Here is a 17,309-nt window from a genome sequence, read left to right as displayed (position 1 = left end):
GGGAAAAACTAGCGAGGCTCACTGATGTCAGCTGCTTGAGAGAGGCTGTTCTCCTGGAATGGCTTGTGTGAGGCCATCAAACATACTCCTTAGGGCACACTTGGGAAATAATAGATACATTATTGATTAAAATATTTATAAATTAAGGGAGGGAAACAAATTTTAAAAGCCAGTTCAGAATCTAGAAGGGAAATATATCTACTAATAGCTATTAACCCCTCCCTCTTCATAATTAAGGTGGGGAGGTCAGGATGCATGCTTGGGAGAACGAAACCAAATGAGTTTGCCAATATCAAGAAAAAAAAAAAAAACTAAATAGTGAGAACACAAGGCAGAAAAACAATACTGAGCAACAGAAACACCGTCATAAGTCACAGATCTAATGAATACGTTGCCCAAGCTCAAACATTCCAAAATATCAGTCCCAGAAAAAGTAGGAATGCAAATTCTCTGCTTTCAGAAAGGTTGCAGACAATGGGGAAATATAAAGCCAAGCATAAGCAGCACAAAATAAATGATGTAATGATTATAAGGGGGGTTCTAACCAGGATGACCGGCACCCTGGGCAGATGACTCAGGACACGAGGGAAGCTGAGCTCACGGGCTCCACATTAACACAACGCGTGTTCCAGTGTTTCTCATGGCTAGTATATTTCATTTTGGTTTTCTAAGGGAGGGTGTTTAGGAAATCCAGTTACCGTATATGTTATCAATTTACCACCTAACTAGCATACTCGATGCGTACTGAATAACAGCTACAAACCTGACAGAAGAAACTATAGGTTTTATAGGTATGTGGTGTGTGCAGTGTGTTTCTAAATGATAGCCTAGGAGGAAAACATTCCTATGCAGACAATTTGTCAAAAGAACAAAGCTGGAAAACTGTAACTCATCATTTATGTTAATGTTCATAAAGATATTTTATAATCCTTTCTCGACTCTTTCCCCTCACATATTTTCCCAGCTATTTTGCCTCGTTTATTGTGCTGCATAATGTTTATTGCACAATACATAGAGTAGTACTCCCCAGATACAACTTGGCAATTGTGCTGGTTACACCAATCTTGGGTGCCTGAAAAATTTATGTAATACAATATCCTGTCTTTGAGTACCATTTTTGTGTCCTTCAATGCATCTTTTTATTTGCATTTAAGCCAGGGTAGATTACAAAGCCAAATTACCTCTTTCCTATACTCAAGGATGTCTACATAATATTTATATACATAGTTATTTATGTTTTATGATTGTGTTTTATGATTGTGACCAATTTGTATACCTCAGGAATCTCTTTGTTTTCTAAGCAATGTTTAAATTATCTTTATAACAGACTCAGGGCAGAACATGTTAAAATTAAAGAATATTTAGTACAATTGTTTTCAAAGAAGAGATACGTCAGGATGTGTTTTCCCATGGGGTGTCAGCTTTTTTCATTCCCCACCTCCCCCGAAATTAGGTACAATTAGTTTTGTGAACTGAAGGCAACGCTTTTAGCACTGACCATGGCTACTCTGTTATACATTCCCCGTCCGTTCCTATGGGCCGTGTTTCTTAAGAGCATGGAGGAGGAAACAGGCTTCAGAGCAGGTGGTAAATTTTTATGCTTTTAGCCAAAAATATGAATTTTCTCACTACTTAATTTGCAGCTTCACAAGAACGCAACTTTATGATACTTGGAGTAGAAGGCAGCCCTTTCCTAAATGAAACTCCAATGTTTTGATTTAAGATATTTTCTCAACTTAATGGCACCTTTTGAATGTGCTAAAACAGAAGCCCAGCTCACATTGTAACTGGAACAATGTACCCGTACGAGGCTCTGTGATCTGTTCCCTTATTGGTTGCAATGGCGTGATGGCATTCCAAAGAAGAAACCTTGGTCTATGTTTGGAGAATGGCAGCTGATGGAGACCGGGCTTCACCCTCTGCCCCACCCTGATGATGGGAAATCACATCATTTTTCAAAGATTCTGAGTTTGTGTCTCCACCAGGCCATTGACCAAGACTCTCATCTCCTCAGAGAATGATTCTGTGTTACCAACTACCTGCTTCTAATCTGTCCTCTGTTAGCAGCCACCATGACAGCTGCAGGACAAGAAAGTTCATGGCCTTGTCTTTTCTCCAAAGATTTTGTGAGCCTACTCCCCTAGGTTCCTGGCCTTCTGGCAGGGGTCATTGATATGTACCAATTTGATGAAATGGGGGTTGATTAAAAAAAAAAGTGAGCCCCTGTAGTGACATCATAAAGGCTCAATCTGTTGCCATTCACATTTTAATTCATTTGCTCTTTAAGAATAGCATAACTGGAGTTGGTATTATTGTTTTGTTAATATTATTTGAGGGAATACCTTCGCATGAAGCCCTGTGGCCCAGAAAATAAAGACTTAGAGTACATTTACTCATGGGGTGCCTGGGTGGCGCAGTCGGTTAAGCGTCCGACTTCAGCCAGGTCACGATCTCACGGTCCGTGAGTTCGAGCCCCGCGTCGGGCTCTGGGCTGATGGCTCGGAGCCTGGAGCCTGTTTCCGATTCTGTGTCTCCCTCTCTCTCTGTCCCTCCCCCGTTCATGCTCTGTCTCTCTCTGTCCCAAAAATAAACAAATAAACGTTGAAAAAAAAAAAAGAGTACATTTACTCATAGAATACTTTATACCAGGTGGGCCAGTAAATTCTTTTGAACATTTAGCTAATTTATTCAGTGAAATCCGTCAAGCTAGTATATACTAATTTGCCACATTTTTTATACTCCTGGGACTCGTATCCAAAGGCAAACTATAATGAAGCTGTCGATAAAATGACCCAGTTCTATGTTGTCTTATCACTGGTGATTAAGTGTGAAACAACAGGTTTATTGTCTGACCTCCTCTACCCTTTTTGAGAAATGATATTAGAAGTGATATAAATTCCTTTTTATATTGTATAGTGAGAAAAAATATGGACATTAAAATACAACATTGGGGTCAAAAATATGTGTATCATTAAATTATAAACGGGGACTTCCAGTAGCCTTTAAATGATGAAAACACCAATTCTGAGTTTATTTTATAATTCAGATTATCAGATGTGAAACTCATTACCAGAGATTTTCATATTTCTATTAACGAGATTCCATATAAAAAACTTTACAGATAGTAGTTCAGCCGAGGAATGTGAAGGAAGGACAAACCAAGTCTAGAGTCGTAGACTGTGTGGCTTTGGAGAATAAGACTGGGCTAGTGTTCTGCAAAATCTACTTGTTTAGATAGATTTTTCCCTAAGCCATAGAGGAGAGATGTCTGAGTGGGTTATCAGTCTTTTATCTTTGACGTTTTATTATTTAGTTTTAATGCTGAAATATTTTATTGTACATGAGCCTAGAGGTTTTCTGCTTTGATATGTTTATAAGACAGAATAATAAATAAATGATGATTTAGTCCACTATTGATGTCAGGATTGTAGTAAGCTTCATATTTTTTAAACCTTTTCCCAATTCTGACTTAGGAAAATGATTAGTTTCTAGTTACTTTCTTGACATCTAAATCGTTGGGGGAAAACAGTCCCCTCCAAAAGTTTCCTGGGCATTAGGTTATGTAAGTGGTGTCGACTAATAGGAACTTGTGTTGAATGTTTCATGTACCAGATTGTGTCCTTGTAACTTTTCCACAAGTTTAATAATAAAGGGGAGCAGTTATTAATGTACTGTCTTAAGAACATATTCAGATGTGAATTGTGAATGAAAGATTTTCGGTCCCTCAAAATAACAAGCTTGGCAGTTAGTGAAACTATTCAAACACTTCACAGGTGAAGCCACACTGGCAAAAAAACAGTAAGGCAAATCCGTATTCATTTATATTCTTTTTTTTTCATGTGTATGTATATTCTTAAACAGTATATTTTTTCATAGATTCTCTTCTTTCTGTGTTCATGTAGATTCCATACATAGAGGCATAGTAATGTACACTACCCGCACATATTAATTGCATTTTTATTAATTTAAATGATTTCATTTTAAAGAAGATTGAGAGTGGAGAACTTTTTAATATTCCCCAAATAGTCAATATTTCCAAATAAGCTTATAAATGCCATGACATTTGAAAAGTTTCACTCTTTCATTGTGGTATACAATTGATATATAACATTATATTAGAATCAGGTGTACAATATAACGATTCGGTGTTTGTATACAGAAAGTTTCACTGTTATTAGGCCATTGCCTTAAAATCCCTATAGAAACTATACGCAGGACATCACGGGATATTTTTAAAAGAACTTTCTTGTTATTCTATGGTCCATTTCTACTATCAACAGTAACAGTTTCTATCCACTGTTTTCATATTCTCAATAACCCAAATCAAGGAGAAAAACAAACAAGATTTTTTTTCCAGCGATCTAGAAAATCTTGAGACGGAGGGTCATATTTAAGCAGTTACACTTTCACATAAAACACGAATCACTTTGAAAAGTCATCTCCTGCGTCAACATCATCCAAACAATAAGTCTGTAATTGGCTATAGATATGCATATATGTCTGTCTATTTGCATGTATGTGTTCAATGCCAAGTAAAACTCTTTGACATCTTCCTTTGTCGGTCTAAGAAATGTGTGTGAGTGGTGATGATGTGGGGGGGGGGGGTGTAAATGAGACTTAACCGGTTCCTTCACACATGTATTTACATGATGAATTTTTATTTAGCCCCCATGTAAGTGCCCAGCACTATGCAGTGTTCTGGGAATGAAGTAATGAGCAAGACAGGTGAAAGCCTTGCCCTCACTGAGCTTCCCTTTCAGTAGAAGTGTAGATGCAACGATTCCCTAAGACCCCGATACATTTATCCAGTCTCCTCATTTGTCTTTTTTATGAGCCTTGGCAACCTGATACTATCTTCAATTTGGTGATTTTCACTTTCCAAAAACATTTGAAAACATACTTTGTGTTGAAGTCTGATTTGCCACATAAGATGATTGAAAAAGCAATTCGAAATTACTTCTAGGCATTCAGTATAAAAGGAAATTTTCAAAGATACGTTTATGGCTTAATAATTAAATCTGGGTGAATATGCCTGCTGGGAACTTCTGCAATAATAAAATAGAATGGCAGGTTCCAAGCCGCAAACAAAGAACTTTTTCGTTCAAAGATCTGAGACACAGCATATTAGTATTTAATAGATTCTACATTTTTTTAAATGCATAATGCCAGAATTTCATGGTAAGGAGTCTTGAATAATTATTCAAGCACAATCCAAAAGATTTTGAAAAACAAAGAATGGGATGAAAATATTCAACAACATAACTATTTTAGAGATTCTAAGTGCCTGAAACAGTAAGATAACGATTGTTTTGATCTCAGTTCTGGAGCTTCCTCTTTACTTCTCCCTCTGCCCCATAAGATATTCAGAGATTCAGTCTCTTTCCGCCTTTTACAAACTAGTTCATACCTGGTCACAACATCCCAATAACTACACGTGATGCCCACAAAATGAAATGGCCCTCTGGGACAGCAGTGATGTTGACCCATGGACCTCAAAGTGCTTAAGTGTATGTATGTAAAGCTAAAAACAAAACCATACAAGCATGCATGAATTAGCGACTTCTCTTGAGACTCTGAATTCAGTCACCCTTTCTTGATAAAATGATCACAGAAAACATGACGCTAGTCTCCAGAGAGAAGCAACAGCTCCTATTATAAAGATAGGTAAACTTTCCAAGGGTTCCAAAGATACACCTAAATTCACTATAAAGAAGACTCGGTAAAAGAACTCCATCTTAAGGTCATATTTTAACATAAATAGACTTCAGAAGATTAGACTTAATTATGCCTTTATATCGATTTCCATCTATCAATATTTAGCTATGTATCTATCTTTAGAAGTCAAAGAAAAATAAAGTTCTACCTTCCCTCCATGGCAATAACTGAAGCAGGAAGAAACTGCTTGCATAATGAGTTTCATTCCAGAGGTCCAAGGACAGAAATGCAAGCCCCAATCATCCTCTGTATTTTCAGGCCATATAAAATCACAACACTTTAGGGTACTCTCAGAACAGTTAGGCGATTCTAATTTGTGTCCATTCTCCTCCTTCACATCCGTCTCCATCAATAATTGATAAAGCAACAACGGGTCTTAGCTGACTTTTTAATTCTAATATACAAAAATTATCTCCTGGAAATAAATTAACACCTATACAATAGTCTGCAAATGGATTGAAAGTAATTTGGCGGTTCTTAAGACGCTCCATGGGTTCTGTTTTATTTTTGAGTCAAGTTTTCACTACACGTATCTGCTCACTTCACCCCCATGCTGTCCCCACCCTGCTCCCACCTCAAAATACAAGTTCCTGTCACACTGAGGCACAGACTCATTCCATTATTTTTGCCCCTTCTCTTGGTTTGCTCTCCAATTTTCTCTTAATTGGTACTGACATATCAACAGTGCCCGTGCAAATGTTATGCAAATATCAAACGGAAAGCTTTTTTTTTTTAATGAGAAACACAATTGATAACTGTGTAAATATAATAACTGTGCTAGTTACAGTTCACCTGATTTATGCAAAGAGTATGTGGGGTAGGTGGATTTTCAAAACAATGGCTACTTAGCACTTTATGAATCATGATGCTTTTATTTCATCTCTTTTTTTGGTTTAGAATCTTAGAAAGAAATGAAGACTTCGCACACTCCTGCACTTAAGAAACTGTCATAGGAAATAAAACCAAAATAACCTGAATTAAGTGAATAGAGGGATGCCGTCAGATGTGTTGACACGGGTGAAACTTTCCTTTTACTACATGGCTTCAAAATCCTGTTTTGGTGTGCTCTTACTCTGTGTGTGTGTGTGGGGGGGGGGGGGGGTAATTTCCAAGTTCAAGGTCATTTCTTGCCAAGGTGGCTGGGTGTGCTTCTTTTCCTCCATATATCTCATCTACTCTTCTAGCCCCTTCTCCCACCACCCACCCATCCAATCAACTCTCAGTCCATTGCTATTGCTGTTAGGTTTCCTGCCTCAGGCTGTAATTAAAGCAAATTGGAAGAGGAAGTAGGGAAATCTGACAGCTAATTTTGTGTCTGATAAGTAAAAGATATGCAGAGAATTTTTTTTCTTGGACTCATATTCTTCTTCCTTTCCCATTTAATTTTAGATTCCTTCTGCCTTTGAGGTTTTTATGTAAGTTAGAGATTGATATATAAATAAAATACAGTCTGGCCATATCCCATTCATCTTATATACTCCCTTAAGTCACAGAACTGACTCTAGTGCCCAGGGAGGTTAGATCACCAGAACAATCTTGCTCAGTGCAAAGTTTATTGATAATAATGCTCATTTGTCTCTTTACTTTGTTGATATATAGTACAGTGGACTGTAATAATTTTACTTTATTTTATATACGTCTGCCCAGGAAAGAGAACTGGACATTCAGTTCTTTTCATCAACCACCCTCGGAAAAATCAAGCCCATGTGACTGACATCATCCTAGTTCAACATGTTAAAACCACGCACTATCTCGCACAGGGTAGGTATTCAATAAATACTTGTTACATTGAACTGAACTTTATAAAATACACCCTTATTAAACAATATTGAAATAATATTTTTAATAATGACTTACTCAGATATTTACTTACTAAAAGGAATCTTCATTAATATTAAAACTTAGCAGAGATTCCTATAAATAGAATATTTGTCCATTTCATGAAAGAATAGAGGACTTTAAAAAAATTAATGTTTATTTCTTTTTGAGAGAGAGGGAGACAGACAGACAGACAGGGACAGAGCGTAAGTGGGAGAGGGGCAGAGAAAGAGGGAGACACAGAATTGGAAGCTGGCTCCAGGCTCTGAGCTGTCAGCACAGAGCCTGACGTGGGGCTTGAACTCATGAGCTGTGAGATCACGATGTGAGCCAAAGTCTGACACTTAACAGGTTTTTTTTTAACATGTCTGATACGGTTTTATGTCCTTATCACAAAATGGACACAATCTGAGTTAAAGACTCCGTGCACTCTAAGTTATAATTCTCTCAGATCATTTGTACAGAAGTAATTTAAGTAATCAGAACATGGGGGCGCCTGGATGGCTCAGTCAGTTAAGTGTCCGACTTCGGCTCAGGTCATGATGGCGCAGTCCGTGAGTTTGAGCCCTGTGTCGAGCTCTGTGCTGACAGCTTGGAGCCTGGAGTCTGCTTTGCATTCTTTGTCTCCTTCTCTCTCTGTCCCTCCCCTGCTCTCACTCTGTTTTTCTCTCTCTCTCAAAAATAAACATTAAAAAATTAAAAAAAAAAACACTTTAAATAATCATAACATGCATGAAGTTCATGCTTTTATCTGGGTCATCTACAACTGATAAACTAGAACAGATTTTTTATAATCTTTATGCCATCTTCAGAAATTTCCATTTTGCACACTGAAAACTGTTGTTTGGGAACAGTCAAAAAAATGCAAGTATCACGGATCTTGCACAACTAGGTATTTATTTACCCAAAAGATACCAAAATGCTTTTGGTATCGAAGGGGCACATGCACCCCAATGTTTAGAGTAGCGCTATCAACAATAGCCAAAGTGTGGAAAGAGCCCGAATGTCCATCGACTGACGAATGGATACAGAAGATGTGGTATATACACACAATGGAATATTACTCAGTGATCAAAAAGAATAAAATTTTGCCATTTGCAACAAAGTGGATGCAACTAGAGTGTATCAGGCTAAGCGAAATAAGTCAGAGAAAGATAAATATCAAGTGAGTTCACTCATATGTGGAATTTAAGAAACGAAATAGATGAACATACAGGAAGAGAAGGAAAACTAAGGAGACAAACCATAAAAGACTCTTAAATACAGAGAACAAACTGGGGGTTGTTGGAAGGGAGGTGGCTGGGGGGATGGGTTAAATGGGTGATGGGCATAAAGGAGGGCAGTTGTTGGGATGAGCACTGGGTGTTATCGTTAAGTGATAAATCACTAAATTCTACTCCTGAAACCATTATTGCACTATATCGTAACTAGCTCGTATTTAAATAAAATTAAAAAAAAATCAGAGATCTTATTTTGTTAAACATATAAAAAGAGCATGAGTCACATTTTTACTTCGCTGTCTGAAGAGCTTCCATCTCACAGCTTAATTTCGGAAGTTGCGTTAGCCACATGGACAAGTTACACTAGAAGCCTGTTCATAGTTACCATGTAATTACAGAATGTGGCCTGCTGTATTGTTCATAAGATTTCGATTATATTAAATGATGAAGGCATAAAAACTGTGTAACAAGTCAATTTTCTACAAATCCTGAGAAATTATCAAAACAAAAGAAAGCAACAAAAACCTGTGGCAGACTGCTTGTTTCCTACTATGTCCCATTCGATTTCCCCCTTCTTCCTGGGGACATGACTGTCTGTCCAGAAAACAACGTTCCAGCCTCTCGAAGGTAGTGTGGCCATGTATTTAAAATCAGGTTAATGGAATGTGAACAGTCACCTTTCTCTGGACATTGGCTTTTCCACTCTTGTCACTGGCTGGAAGACGGACATAGCAATGACCCTGAACTAGCTCCAAGAATGAAAATAACCCCCCTGTGGGCTTGCACATCAACAACAGGGAGGCACATGCTTCCAGAATGACCCAGTGGAGAACAGGCACCGTGCCAGCCTAGACCAGCTGACTGCTGCATGAAAGAAGAATACATCTTATATTACTTACGATGTGGTGCCTAGGAGGTTCCTTTCTAATTTAACGTAAACTTCACCCTACTATATCTGTTAGTGATACGGTCACAAAAGTTTCCTTTATAACATAAAGCTAGTAAAAACCACCCGATGGCATTTTCACAGTCCTCTGAAGAATACATTATGGACTTCCATTTTTTAGACTGCCTCCATTAACAGAAGCTTCTCTTCAGCTATAATCTTGCATTTGTTCTTTGCAGGAAGGAGAGGATGGCTGAGATCCTAGAGGCACCGTGAGAAGCACAGGTAAATCCTGTCACTCTCCACTCATCGTTCAGATAACGTCGATGGCTCCTGACTACCTTTTGAGGCCACCTCCTCCAGAGATGCTATTTTTACTTTTCCAACTAGGTTAATAAATTTTCATTTTTCTGAATGCCCACACAATTGTATCTGTGCTCAGGGACTTTCCTGCATTTATTGCAATTACATGTATGTAAACTTTGTTTTCTATGAAAAGGCAAGGTTCCTCAATGAAGAATATATACCCAATCCATATCACTGTAGAATTCAGTGTTTTGCAGGTACTTGAGGCAACTTAAGTATATGTTGATTATAACGGTGAATAAACAAATTCTCATGTAGTAAGTTATAAAACATCTATTAAGCTTAAGGAAATAATATAATAATGTATCCTGGATGTAAAAAGACATTTTACTCTAACCGAGAAGCCATATAAATTGACAAGGATAATAATAATAATAATAATAATAATAATGATGTATTTTCTGCCATTCCATTACACACAATTAATTGAATTGACTATCATATGGGAACCGTGATTGTCTTTTAAACCGAACACCATAATTTCTTTTCAACTGTACTAGATAAAATTTTTAAAAGGCAAGAACATGACTCCACTACAAACTCTCGCTACATTATATAGTAATCACACAAAGACCAGACTGATCTGATTTTGGTGGGAAAATCTATAAGTCATTTTAAAAATCATGTCTGATATTTACTCACTGGCTATCTTATTTACTAGGCTTTATAAGATCAAATCAGGTGTCACCTACCAAATTAAGGCACAGTAGATTCTTGATTGATTCTGAAGTTAACATTAGGGCTAGCCATCAAAACTGTGAGTTTTCAGGTGGTTCTTATTAGCTGACTCCCAGTCTAATTAGAACCTGGAAATGCAGAAAACATTTTCGACTTGTTCCTATTACTTAAAAGTCTGGGATCTGGAAAGAAAAGATCTCAAATAGGCTTAGCAAGGCACTTACAGATTTTTTTCTACTCAGTTCTCAAATGCTCTTACTTGAATGTAACCTAATGTGAAATATGACTTCAGTAATAAATATGGTAAATATCTTCTCTCTCTAATATTTTAAACGCTACCTTTCACTGAGGCAAAAGAAAACCATGCTTTTAAATAGATTATGTAGATTAGATAGTATTACATCACACAATCATCAAACTTTTTTCTCAAAAACTTTTCCTATCCTTGGGAGACTAGAAGAACATAAAATAGAAATTCAGTACTAATATTTCATGGCTGTATGAATTTCTGCAAGTTATTTAACCCCTCTGAGCCACAGTTTCTATGTATTTAAAGACTGGGATGAGAAATACCTACACACTGTATTAATATACAGAGTAGATTATAAAATTGCATGTAAAATACTCATGATATGACCTAGAACAGAAGACAATCATCGCACATAAAGCCCTGTGATACTTGTACACAGTGGGGAAGAAAACTGGTATTATTCTACTCACTTCACCCTCCCAGAAACCTTATTTTGCATATAGTGGATGGTTAAAAATATCTATTTCTTATTTTTCCAATAAATAATTATATTCTGTAATTTTTCACAAAACTTGGTAATTTTGTAAAACATTTATTTGTCTACACTATATAATTTAGGTAAATAATTTTAGATTTGAATGACTAAATACATTTCTAAAATATTAAGCTCTCATTCTCTATTATCATTTCTTTCTTTCTTGATCCTTTCCTGTTAGTGTTTAAACACTATTAAGAATCTATATATTTTTGAAAGGCAATTGAGAACAATGGCATCCTTCACTTGAGACTTGGAATTCAAGATACAAAGTTTTTTGCTAGAAGCATCGTCGTTAAAATCCTATGGTACTGATATCAGAATTGAGTGAAATGATGAATGAAATGCAATAGGTAGTCTTGAACTAGATCTTAGCTTTTATTTTATTTTTACTTTATTTTAATTTTTGCACAAGTGCGAGTGGAAGAGGGGCAGAGAGGATGGGAAAGAGGATCCAAAGTGGGCTTGAGAGACCCATGCAGGGCTTGAACTCTCGAACTGTGAGGACATAACCCGAGCTGAAGTTGTATGCTTAACTGACTGAGCAATCCAGGGACCCCGATACAATTTCAAATGTATTAAAAAAGTAAATGTTAAAAATCCAAATAAAGAAGTAAACCTGGTTTCAGAGACATACAGCAATTTATATGCATCCATTTAATACTTTCCCTTCCTAAGATCCCCTGAAACAGCAATGAAAAAAAAATGTATTCACAAACCCAGAAGAACAGGACGCATGAGAAAGAAGAGAATAGCAAAGGAGGAGTGGTAATGCATTTAGTGGACTAAGGAAGCTAGAACCTAAGCTGACAGCTGAGAAAGCTGTAAAGCGGTCTGTTCTGTCCCGCACTGTGCACGAGGGCCTGAGTCTGGAGATTTACCCTCCTGAGAATAAAACACAGGGTTTCTAGACCGGGGGACAGTGACACAGTTGATGGAGTTACTATTTGCCAAATGAGAATTTAAAAAAATGTGTATTTACTGAAAGCTGAGACTCTCTCTCCCCTTCCCATCCCTTTCTCTATTCCCTGAAAACTGGCAATTTGGACTTTAGCCTCAGGACAGAACACTAATAGAGGATTTTCTGGGGATTCTGACTGGCTCAAGAAGAAATCGGAAAAATACCTGACAGCACGTAGCAATAAAAAGCAGTGACATCTCCCTAACATCAAGGCCAAAGTCAACACATTCTACCTAAATTAGTAGAATCTTCACTTAATATTGAATCCCCAGCTTTTAAATATAAACAATCAACCAAAGGTGACCAGAAATCTAAAGAAGGTTTTAATATAGAAGATGCAGATCGAAACAAATTAAAAACAACAACAATAAATTGAATAGTCACTATCCAGGAAGAAGAAAGCTTTGAAATACATACATTGTCTCAAAGAGATAAGAAAAATTACTGTGCCTGTGAAACAAAACAGGATGTTATTAAAAATAAAGTACGTTTGGAAAACAACAAGCTTTTGGAAAGTAAAAACATGGCAGAAGAAATGAAAAATTTGACAAAGCATTGGAAAACAAAGTTGAGGTGGCCTACGATGGAAAATAGACAATACAATAATAGAGAACCAGTCCAGGAGGTATAATTGCTAAAAGGAAAAAAAAAATGAAGAAAATGGACAATACAATACATAACCATTAAGTCAGAAATAGTGAAGAGGTCAAGATTTTACTCTACTTGAAAGTTAACAAGTTAGTCTATCACAAATTTATAAACATATGTGGATAGAAGACACAATAGCCCCCCATCAGAAATACAAATTATTTATTACTCCAAGCAAAAACAGCAGCAGGAACAGCATTTTGGGTTGGTTCCCTATGCCCCAATCCCCACCGCCCAACACAATGAGGGCTGGATTTTAACTTGTGTGCACCAGCCATGTGGTGTGGCATTGAGGAGGCATCCCAAATTTTAGAACACTAAGCTTTTATAGGGTGCTGACCTACCTTGTCATTCTCCTCCCAGGAAGAAAGAGATCATGCACTATCCTGGAATGTAAGCAAACACTTTGAGGGAAAAGCAGAAGGCTTTAATCTTTACTAGTCTAGAACATCTCTGGGGAAGCGTACTCCTAAATCTTTCTAGCGTGATACACTATCTCTACTTTCTAAAACTGCTTATTAAAAATGTCCTCTGCTTAGAATGCTCACACTATACAGGTCCAAACTCTGAGAAATCGTGGAGAACCGTCTTTCAACAGTCATCAATAAAATAATTTAATAAAATTTCCAGAGCCCAATGAGTCCTTAGTCCACTTGATGAATATAGACCCTCACCAGAGCACATCACTGTGAAACTTCCGAACTTGTGGCTATGCCAAATTCTTTAAAAAGTTTTCAGAGAGACAAAAAGTTAATATACAAAGGTATAATAACCTTTGACTTCTTACATGCAACATTGGAAACTAGAAGACAATGGAACGATGCCTTCAAACTTCTGAAGGAAAATTACTTCATGTTAGACTTCTATCCCCAGCTAATTAAACTATCAACTGAGGATGCAATCAAGATATTTCCAGATATGTAAAGTAAATAAGAACTTTACTTCTCATGTTCCTTTCTGATTTAGCTACTGGAGAATATATTCTACTGAAATAAGAGAGAAAAAATAAATCTAGAAAATGAAGAAATGGGTTCCAAGAAACCGAAAATCCAACACAGAAGAAAGGCATCAAGGGTTCAAAGCATAACAAATGGAGCTCCTAACAGCTCCATAGTAGGTAACGGGTCTGGATTGCCAAGGTTTAAAAGAAAATGTCGAGGGCTGGTTTCACTAACAAGCCCATGTCACTGTACAATTTTTTTTTTTAAACATTTTTTTTTTTACGTTTATTTATTTTTGAGACAGAGAGAGACAGAGCATGAACGGGGGAGGGGCAGAGAGAGAGGGAGACACAGAATCGGAAGCAGGCTCCGGGCTCCGAGCCATCAGCCCAGAGCCCGACGTGGGGCTCGAACTCACGGACCGCGAGATCGTGACCTGAGCTGAAGTCGGACGCTTAACCGACTGAGCCACCCAGGCGCCCCTGTACAATTTTTTTTTAATTAAGAATACGATGCCTGGCTGAGTCTGCCCCACGTTATTATCTATACTTTGTCTTGAGCATTTGCTGGTGACATTCCTGTTCTCTTCTCCATGTCCCTGCTTTAAGTTAGTTGAATATGCACATTTTACCAAGGCAGTATTCTGTTCTAGTCACATAGAGGTTGGCCATAGTGAGTTCACCAAAAAATAAAAATAAAAAATTACAGAAAAACTCTCTCACCTGATGGCATTCTCACTGAACAGCTAGTAGCCTGGCCCATGGTGGCCCTTCTGAATGCCCTTCATGTCATGAGTCTTATGCTTATCAGAACTCACCTATTGGGCTTTGCCCAATGAATTTGCCAGTGTGTCCTCGAATATTCTTTACTATTAAATATCATATTTTAAGGAATATTTTTAAAAGCTTGAGATTTTGAGGAAAATTGAGGAAAAACAATCAAATGAAATATAAATAGTAAAAGAAGAAAGGGATGGAAAATTGTGTATATGCTATCATCACTACTTTTTTAAAAAATGTACCATATGGATAAAATACGTATACAACAAAATATGTTAGTATATTATAAATACTTTTAATTTTATTAATTGTATCCTTCCATATTTTCCCATGTGCTACTAAAAATAAGCATTAATTTCAAAATCAGAAAGTATATTAAATACATCTACTCAAGAAACAAATCTCCTCTGATCCTAATGATAACTTCTAGTGACAGCCTTCCTTCGCATTCCCTTTATGATTATGTTTACTTGAAAGAGTGGTCTACAATCAATGTCTCCAATTCCAACCCTCCCATCACTCTCAAATGTCATCGCACTATAGCTTCTGCCCATACAATCCACAGAATATACTCTGGAAATGTCACCAGTGGATATTCTTCAGTCTTCTTATTTCATCTAGGAGTTTCATCCAGCCAGTGTGCATTGAGTGCTTACTATGTGCCATGCTTTGACCTAGGCTTCACACCACTGACCACTTCCTCCTTCATAAAACACTCATTTACCTTGGATTCCATGACACCCTGGTCTCCAGTTCTCCTTTCATTTGTTCATCCCTTCTTGTTTTTTCCCTTTCATTCTTCTGTGTGTCCTCTGAGAGTCGCCACAAAAGCCTGATAATCTGTGGCTCCCTAGAGACTTTTCATCATCTTCTTCTCCATTTCATTTTACAAATTCTTGAAGTCACAGATTGTGCTCACCACGCAGCTTCCTTCACTGTCTATTGTTGACTCCAAATTTATGGGGCACCTGGATGGCTCAGTCGGTCGAGGGTCCGACTTCAGCTCAGGTCATGATCTCACAGTCCGTGAGTTCGAGCCCCGCGTTGGGCTGTGTGCTGGCAGCTCAGAGCCTGGAGCCTGTTTCAGATTCTGTGTCTCCCTCTCTCTGCCCCTTCCCTGCTCATGCTCTGTCTCTCTCTGTCTCTCAAAAATGAATAAACGTTAAAAAATTTTTTAAATATCCTGTCACATTGCTCCCCAGATCTCCAGACCAAATACTGATCAGCCTTAGTGAGAATTGCACATGTACGGCCCATAGGTACCATGGATATAACACATTCCAAATTTCATTCATTATTTAACCAAAACAAATCTTATTTTTTCCTACCCTATATTTTCTAACTCGGTGACAGACACACCATCTAACTTGTATTTCAAACTAAGAGGCTGAAGACTACCTTGCACTTTTCACTTTTACTTTTACTTATCACTCACATTTAGCTACCAAGTGTACTGATTTTGCCTTCTTGATTTCTTTGCAATTGTTCCTTTTTCTCCATCCCTACCTCGGTTGGACCTCCATCTTCCTTGCCTACATCACTACCCCTAATGTTACCACTCCCCAAATCTTACTCTATTCATTCCATTTCTACAGGACTGTTAGACTGATTTTTCTGTCATGCAAATTTGATTCTATTAAATGAATGACCTTTCTTACCTTCAAAATAAGGTCTAAATTTCCCACCAGGGCATTCATAATTCTTTTTCACCTTGACTCTGCCTCTTTCCTCAATATTACCTCCTACTAACTTCATGCTCCAGCCTTAAAGAACTAGATTTTACATATTCTCTTGCCTTTCTGCCTTTGTACATAATGCTCCACCCTTCTGGAACGATCTTTCTCTCTCACCCTACTCTACGTATCTAACTGCTATTCATCTGACTGAATTCAAGAGTTACTCCATCAGAGAAGTCTTTCCTGACTCCCCTTTATCCTAGGCTACATTAGGTGTCAAACCTATGTCTTGCATCACGCCTTGTTTTAATACCCCTCTCTTAGAGCCTTATCAAACTCATTGCAAGGCAATCCCACTGGAAATCCCACCTTGTTTCAATGATGTATCCCTCGTCAGAACTCCTCTGGAGAGATTTCCTTCAGAATTAGCTTTATGAGTCACCCAAGAAAATTTATCTTTATGGCTCAACTTTGTTTTTGCTCAAAGTGGTATTGCCCAGTGTGATCACCAAAATTATTGAACAGACTTGACATTGAATAACTTTTGGCTATTTCAAAAAATTCAAATATGCTTTCAAAGGACAAAGACTTCTTCCCACTGCGAATATTTAAAAGACTGTTATCAGATGTAAGAACTCTTGAATGTTTGCTAAAAAAAAAATAGTCAAGGTACTTGTAGAATTATAGTTTTAAAGGTACACATATTTTCCAATACATTTTCCACCAAAAAAATCACCAAATCAATAAAAATGCATATTTTAAATGAAAAAATTAAGCTAATTCTCAATTTTAGAAGACTGATATCATATATAAATGCTGCAAATCAGGGGGTAAGA

General features: G+C 37.3%; 1 protein-coding gene across 14 annotated transcripts in view; it reads right to left on the bottom strand.

The window, feature by feature from the left end:
• Positions 1-17,309, bottom strand: part of TENM3 (teneurin transmembrane protein 3) — a 1,270,502-nt gene that overhangs the window by 976,852 nt on the left and 276,341 nt on the right. The window lies entirely within an intron of this gene.

Source organism: Panthera pardus, unplaced genomic scaffold (assembly GCF_024362965.1).
Source record: "Panthera pardus isolate Hobbes unplaced genomic scaffold, ASM2436296v1 HiC_scaffold_13, whole genome shotgun sequence".
Lineage (NCBI taxonomy): Eukaryota > Metazoa > Chordata > Mammalia > Carnivora > Felidae > Panthera > Panthera pardus.
The sequence above is the reverse complement of the archived record's forward strand: the minus strand, read 5'-3'. Positions and strand labels throughout refer to the sequence as shown.